The sequence below is a fragment of the Aquarana catesbeiana genome, linkage group LG03 (genome assembly GCF_042186555.1).
Source record: "Aquarana catesbeiana isolate 2022-GZ linkage group LG03, ASM4218655v1, whole genome shotgun sequence".
Classification (NCBI taxonomy): Eukaryota; Metazoa; Chordata; class Amphibia; order Anura; family Ranidae; genus Aquarana; species Aquarana catesbeiana.
In genome coordinates this window covers 544487437-544495626 of record NC_133326.1, presented here as the reverse complement: position 1 = coordinate 544495626, position 8190 = coordinate 544487437, and the positions used below count along the sequence as shown (strand labels likewise).

General features: G+C 42.0%; 1 protein-coding gene across 3 annotated transcripts in view; it reads left to right on the top strand.

Annotated features, from left to right (window-relative positions):
• The first annotated feature begins 2014 nt into the window (after positions 1-2014).
• Positions 2015-8190, top strand: part of HIPK2 (homeodomain interacting protein kinase 2) — a 107520-nt gene continuing 101344 nt past the window's right edge. For 2 of the 3 annotated variants that reach the window (XM_073621482.1, XM_073621480.1), the window contains exon 1: positions 2016-2398. The gene's annotated coding sequence lies outside the window, so the exon portion shown is untranslated. Of the gene's footprint in view, positions 2399-8190 lie in introns of all 3 variants that reach the window. The other variant, XM_073621481.1, reaches the window with a different exon arrangement.

Here is an 8190-nt window from a genome sequence, read left to right as displayed (position 1 = left end):
GTCACTCTTAAATTCCAACCGTAGTACCATGAAAAAAACAATAAAAAATATATAGTGCACACCTTGTGGCTAAATGACTTAATTTTATTCATAAAAGTCAGGTACTCACATAAAGCAGGACGAAGGATCAATGAGGAAGTCCTGCTTAGGGACGATACGCGTGCGGGAGGACTTTGTGACGTCACTGCAGCCACCTTATCAACCTATGTTCACCGATAATACTACATGCCATTCATCCCAGCACTGGGGTTACAGTGCTTTTTATGTGAGTACACGACTTTTATGAATAAAAGAAAGTATTTTAGCCACACAGTGTGCACTATAAATTTTTTATTGTTTTTTTCATGGTACTACGGTTGGAATTTAAGAGTGACAACGTGCGGTTGGTAAAAGTTGTTGGACATCGTATCTTACTCATCTGTACATCCAAGCTTCCATCTGTGACCACTTTAAGTGGTGAACGCCCATTTGACCCATCTGTTAATTCAGGGGTCCAGTGATTGAGGTGAGCGGTTTGGCTAGCTGGTGGAGGAATCACTGATTAGGAGATACCACAAGAATATCTATGAGCACCCTTATCACCGCTGAAGAGATCTTATCTAACTTTTTTATCCATCTTTCATACCAAAGGGGACTTTTTAACATGTTATACTATGAGCAATCAGTTATTTTGTTTCTTTATGGGGTTGATTTTCTAAAGGTAAAAAGACTGTGCACTTTGCAAAGTGCAGTTGCCCTCTGCAAGAGCAGTTGCTCCAGAGCAAATGGTAAATGAGCAGAAGCTCTGCTGACTTCCATCATCAAATCACGTGCAAGCCAAAATACTGTTTTTTTAAATTTTCCTTGCACAGGATTGGGTACTCTTTGCAAAGTCAAGCCATACCTCATTTACTAAGCTCTGGGGCAATTGCACTCACAGAGGGCAACTGCACTCTGCAAAGTGCACAGTCTATTTGCCTTTAGTAAATCAACCCCTATGTATCTTTTGCGCTGCACTGTTATTTACCTATTACATGTTTAGAAGGATTATTAATATATTAACCTTTTAGTGTATAGCTGCTTCCATTTCGTGAGTTCATATATACCGTTTTGCGCTGCCTGAATCCCCGCATTTTACTGTGGTAGGGCATTAGAGTGTAAGCTCCTCTGGTGCAGGCTGAGTATTCCCTGTGCAACACTGCACAATATGTCCAAGCTATATAAACATTTATTATTATTATTAATAATAAAAATAATAATAATAATAATAATAATAATATGACTGTGGCGGGATATTAGAGTGTAAGCTCCTCTGGTGTAGAGTTATGTGAATGGCTGAGTGTTCCCTGCGCAACACTGCACAATACATCTGAGCTATATAAACATTTATTATTATTATTAATAATAATAATAATAATAATAATATGACTGTGGTGGGACATTAGAGTGTAAGCTCCTTTGGTACAGAGTTATGTGAATGGTGTTTCCTGTGCAACACTGCACAATACGTCCGAGCTATATAAACATTTATTATTATTATTAATAATATAATAATAATAATAATAGTAGTAATAATAATAATAATATGACTGTAGTGGGACATTAGAATGTAAGCTCCTCTGGTGCAGAGAATAATGTGACTGGCTCAGTGTTCTCTGTACAACACTGCATAATATGTCAGAGTTATCTAAATATATTCAACAACAATAATAATAATATATAATAATAATAATAATATATAGAATAATAATAATAATATATAATAATAATAATAATATATAGAATAATAATGGAATCTACCTATACATTCCAGTAATAACTCTCCATGGGATTATGATGATTGTTCCATTGTATCAGTAATGGATACATTGTAGGTGTGTTGTGTGGCCCCAGCACCCCGGATGTGTCACCTGTGGTTGCTAATCATATGATGTCCCCCCATGATGGCTGATTGAAGTGTGTTGGTTAAACAGAGGAGAGGAGGGGGGAGCCCTGACAGCCCCCCTCCCCCCCCCCCCCCCTGCACGTCATCCATGAGATGGGCGTTTGATTGCTCTTCGGAGCAGAGAAGAAAAGACTCCAGCTCTCTTCTCTCCTCCTCCTTCTCTGCCTTTTCTCTTGTAAATCCAACTTTTAGGAAGCTCCCTGTTGGCTGGGTGCGGGGGACCCTGCATGGGGGTGCGGAGGGGGTTGCTGCAGTCTCTACCCTGTAGATTAGGTGCCAGGGACTGTAGAACCCTCTTCTATAGGGCACCCCCTGAATGTAGGATCCCCCCAGACACGGGGGTGCAGCTGGTGACCCACTAAGCACCCCCCCAGCATGGCACAAGTCAGCCCCAGGAAGCAGCTGTGACCCACCAAAGGATCTGAGGACCATGAAGCTCTTCGTCTCCTGCCCCGGTGGCCCCTGTGTGTGGAGGTAAGATTGGGCAATCCGTGCCCTCCCTGCCCCCCAACCCTAAAATATACAGACACCCCCCCCCTCTTTATTAACCCTTGCTGTGCTGTACAGGGGACATTGCAGAGCAGGGACAGTGTTTAGTAAACATGACATTGTTCTAGAAATGCGATGTTGCTGTGAATGGATGAAGGGGGATTTGTTGTTTCCATAGATTTATTATGTAATGTGTGTGCTGCAGTCTGCACTGGGCTGCCAGGGGTTAATCCTCTGCCTTAGGGGGGAGGGGAAGAGGGGGGGCAGTTTTTAGGGTCAAGCTGAACTGGGCTTGACTTTTCTAAGGAAGGATGGGGTGGGGAGAGGTGCCTATTGTGTATCTACTGTCTGCAAGAAATATTCTCCCAAAACTTGCTGCATGCCCCCCCCCCCCCTCCTTGTGCACGTTTAACCCTTGAGTGTCCCTGGTGGGGGAGGGGTATTTATGTGTGCTGGATGGGAGAGTGTGAAACTTGGAGCACTGAGGCCTCTTGCTGGGGATTACACATTAACTGCCTTTATGGCTCTCTTATTGCTCCCATCAAGCTGGGAGGGTTATTTTTCCTGCTGGTGGTAGATTTGGAGTGGCAGCCTGCAATGGCAACCTTTAATCGGATTGAAGTTAGTTTGATTTAACCCCTTCCAGGGCTCGTCCAAGCCTCTTACTGCAAAGATCCCCCCCTCCCCCACAATGTAGAATGGGGAGGGTGTTTCACCTCCCCCATCTCTGGCCCATAACTTTAGGGCCCGTAGCTTGTGAATGCTACATTCAGGGTACCCAGCAGAAGAGGGGAAAGGCAGCTAATGGGGATTTTTATTGTTTAAACGTCAACAGGCCCTCTTTTTTCTCTCTCTCTTGTCTGGGTGGCAATTTTGTACAGTAATCTGAATTGAAGGGCTGGGAGCGGTGCCCTCTGCTGGCCATGTAGCGCCAGAACAAGTATCTGGGTGCTAAAATAGATTACAGATCTATTCTAGGGGGAGAAATGTGGGAAGGATGGCAAGCTGTGTAGATGGATGGGCTTCAGAGGATGCCTATGGATGGGAGATACAGGCATAGCATAGTATAGACATGGGATCTGGTTATATAGATGTATGGGGGGGATATAGATATATGGAGTCCACATATAGATGTATGGGGTAGGAGAGATATAGATATATGGAGTCCACATATAGATGTAGGGGGTATATACAAGGACCCATACAGATATATATAGACTCTAAACATACATACATGGCCCCCACGTATCCATATATGGCCACCACACATACATACACAGACCCCATATATCTATAAGTGGATCCCATATATCTATATGTAGACTCCATACATGGCCTCAACGTATCCATACATGGCCACCACACACACACATACGGAGACCCCACATATCTATAGGTGAACAGCACATATCTATATGTAGACTCCATACATCCAAACATGGCTCCCACAGATCTATACATGGCCACCGCCACATATCTAGAGGTGGTCCACATGCATCTCTAGATGGAACCCATAAATCTATAGGTAGACCCCATACATCTGTAGGTGAAATCCATGCATCTGTACAGTACAGTGCTCCATACATCTGTACATGACCCCCATATGTCCCTATCTCTGGCCAAGTTGTACTGCATAGATGTTTGAAGATGTGTAGGGGTCATGTATAGTTGTGTGGGGTACATTTACTTTATAGATGTGTGGTGGCCATGTATGGATGTTTGGGGGCCATGTGTAGATCTATGGGGTCATGTAGATGTTTGGTGGCTATGTATAGATCTATGGGTTCCATGTACTGTATAGATGTTTGGGGGGCATGTATAGATATATGGGGTTTATGTACAGTATGGGTCCATGCAGCCTTCCCTCTGCTATTAGGTTTATAGCTAGGTGGTAAATAATCAAACTGGCAGCTAGAAGAGCGCCTGCAAAGCTACAGAAAATTACTGTAAGATTCCAGATGTTCCATAGCTATAGATGGACCCCATGCATCTATACAGTACCTTGTCTACATCTCCACACGGTCCTCATATATCCCCTTCTCTGGCCAAGTTGTACTGTATAGATGTATAGCATCCCTCAAATGATGTGTGGGGGCATTTACTGTTTAGATACATGGGGACCTTGTACTGTATTGATGTGTGGGGGGCTATGTATATGGTCTTTTATAACTGCATGGACCTCATTCAGCTATACAATTTCTGTGGTCCATGTACATCTGAATGAGGTCCATGTTCTCACTGTATATATGTGTGAGGTCCATGCAGCCTGTCTTCTGCCATGATTTTTAGAGCTAGGTGAAGAATAATCAGACTGACAGCTAGAAGAGCATCTGGGAAGCAACAGAATTTTACTGTGAGGTTCCAGATGCTCCATACCTATAGGTTGGCCACATACATTTATAGCCAGACCCCATGCATCTATACAGTACATTGTCCCATAAATCCCTACATGGTCCCCACACATCTCCATCTCTAGCCTAGTTATACTGCATAGATGTTTGGGGTCCATGTATAGATATGTGGGGCCATGTACTATATAGATGAATAGGGTCCACCTATGATGTGTCCGGCCGTGTATCTTATAGATTTGTAGAGCCTTGTACTGTATAGATGTATGGTGTCTTGAACCTTATACAGTAGATGTATGGTGTCTATGTACCGTATAGATATGTGGGGGCCATGTATAAATGTATGGGGTCCCTGTACTGTATTGATGTGTAATGCCCATGTATTGTAGCATATATGCAACCTATGCTCTGCCATAGTGTTTACAGCTGGATGAAAGATAGTCACATTGACCATCTCTCAGAAGAACATCTGGGAGGCAACTAGGGTTGCACCAATACTAGTATCGGTATCGGTATCAGTATCGGTGCCGATACTGAGTATTTGCACAAGTATCAAATGCACCGATACCTGAGACCGATAGTTTCAGGCTCAGTTCTTTGAGCTGTCAGTGGGTCTCCCCTGTTGACAGCTGAAGTGTTAAAAAAGTCTGTTAATTGGAGCTGTCAAAAAAAACCAAAACAGCGTCAATGTTTATTAACAACATTGCTCAGCCCCTGAAACACTAAAATTGAAACAATGAAAATGTTTTTTTTGGTTTGCTTTGTTAGTATTTATAGGATATTTTTACATATATATTAACATATATTTACACATTTCACATTGAAAAAGCGCAAAATTAAAAAAAAAAATCTATTTCATTTGTAAATAACTTTTCAATGCTTTGTACCATTGCTGACAGCTGAAGTGAAAACAAAACAGTTGTGGTAGGTATCGGTAACTGGTATCGGCGAGTACTAAAAAAAAAAAAAAAAAAAGTATTCGTACTCGTTGTAAAAAAAAATGGTATCGGTGCATCCCTAGAGACAACACAATCTTACTATGAGGTTTCAGATGTTTATATCCACATCAGGATCTGTTTAAAAACATGCTTATATGTTCTCCTGTCTCTGTTCTGTTTGTGGCTTGCAGACATACTCTAATGTTATGTACATACAGGCACTTTATCCTATTTTGTATTTATTACTATAGTCAGGAGACTTCAGTAAGCATTTACCAAGCTTTAGCTGGCAGCCTCTACAGAGCTTGGCCCCGTATTCCTACTAGAGCTTGCTAAATGTCTGTTTAAAGCTACAGCCAGCACTTTCATGAGGACTTTAATTGAAGGTGCTTATTTATTTTGTAAATGTTAGCCTAAAGTGCGGAGCCTCTAACATTCTTGGATCAACTCCTGCTCCCTTGAAACTTTTAAAGCCCCCCCAGCTCCAACGTTTGATTGTGCTAAATACAGATCACAGTGATTATGCTGTCTGTAGCTTTAAACAAGCTTTACATTGTTTTGTAAATGCTCCCTTAAACGGATGTTCTGTAGATTAGGGTTTGCAGTGCCTTTGGGTTCTCAGTCTTATAATGGGCTTCAGAAAATATTTTTGATATGCTTTGTGAATTCTTGCTGAATGTAATGGTCTTTAGACTAAAATTTACAAGACTACAAAATGCCTGTGTCTAACTGGGTTTTCCATGGCTGCCAAAAAGTACCAACTGGGCTAAAAGGAATGCAACCCAAGCTCCTGTTTACCACAAACGCCAGTAAGGGAAAAATATCAATGTCTATAACATGAGCAAATTGCTGACCACTCCATACTTTGGTTGTATGACAACATTATCAACCTCCCCCCCCCCTCCCTCCCATTACGCTGACCATTGAAGATTCACAGTGAAAAGGATCTTGAGTCATCTCCTATTTACAAAATATTCCAGCACATATCAGGAGCAGTACATTTATATGGATAGCAGATAATACCAGCTCAGTATTTCTGCCTTGTAGCACTGGGCTCCTTAGTTCACATCCGGGCCAGGAAACTATCTGCATAGAATCTGCATGTTCTCCCTGTGCCTGTGTGGGTTTCCTCTGGGTACTCCGGTTTCCTCGCACACTCCAAAGACGTGCTGGTAGGTTAATTGGCTCCTGTCTAGGGCTCCTGATCAGTTTTGCTTTGGTTTTTGCCTTGCATATTCATGAAGAAAAATGCACAACCTTTAAATCCTACAGAACTATATGGAACTCTTCACAATAGTCAGTTGCGGGTCAGGTGTGTTTTTAAAGGTCCTGCATGCTGCATTTTTGATGCATTGTTGGTGCATTTCTGGTGCATGTTTGATGCGGTAAAAAAAAATGCACCAATAATGCACCTTTCAAGTGAAATGAATGGAAAAACGCATAAAAAAAGTGGCAAAAACGCACCCGTGGTTATATTTTTGGTGTGGTTTTTGAGTCACTCTGCAAGTGCAGTTGCTCCAGAGCTTAGTAAATGAGGTAAAGGTTCACTTTGCAAAGAATACCCAATCACATGCAAGGAAAATTAAATAAACAGCATTTTTGCTTGCACAGTACATAGTAGGTGAGGTTGAAAGAAGACACAAGTCCATCAAGTCCAACCTCTGTGTGTGATTATATGTCAGTATTACATTGTATATCCCTGTATGTTGTGGTCGTTCAGGTGCTTATCTAATAGTTTCTTGAAACTATCAATGCCCCCCGCTGAGACCACCTCCTGCGGAAGGGAATTCCACATCCTTGCAGCTTTACAGTAAAGAACCCTCTACGTAGTTTAAGGTTAAACCTCTTTTCTTCTAATTTTAATGAGTGGCCACGAGTCTTGTTAAACTCCGTTCTGCGAAAAAATGTTATCCCTATTGTGGGGTCACCAGTACGGTATTTGTATATTGAAATCATATATAATATATGAATATATAGAATAAGTTCAGTGCTCGCAACCTTTCCTCATAACTAATATCCTCCAGACCCTTTATTAGCTTTGTTGCCCTTCTTTGTACTCGCTCCATTTCCAGTACATCCTTCCTGAGGACTGGTGCCCAGAACTGGACAACATACTCTAGGTGCGGCCGGACCAGAGTCTTGTAGAGCGGGAGAATTATCGTTTTATCTCTGGAGTTGATCCCCTTTTTAATACATGCCAATATTCTGTTTGCTTTGTTAGCAGCAGCTTGGTATTGCATGCCATTGCTGAGCCTATCATCTACTAGGACCCCCAGGTCCTTTTAAATCCTAGATTCCCCCAGAGGTTCTCCCCCCCAGTGTATAGATTGCATTCATATTTTTGCCACCCAAATGCATTATTTTACATTTTCTACATTAAACCTCATTTGCCATGTAGTCGCCCATCCCATTAATTTGTTCAGATCTTTTTGCAAAGTTTCCACATCCTGCAGAGAAGTTATTGCCCTGCTTAGCTTAGTATTGTCCGCAA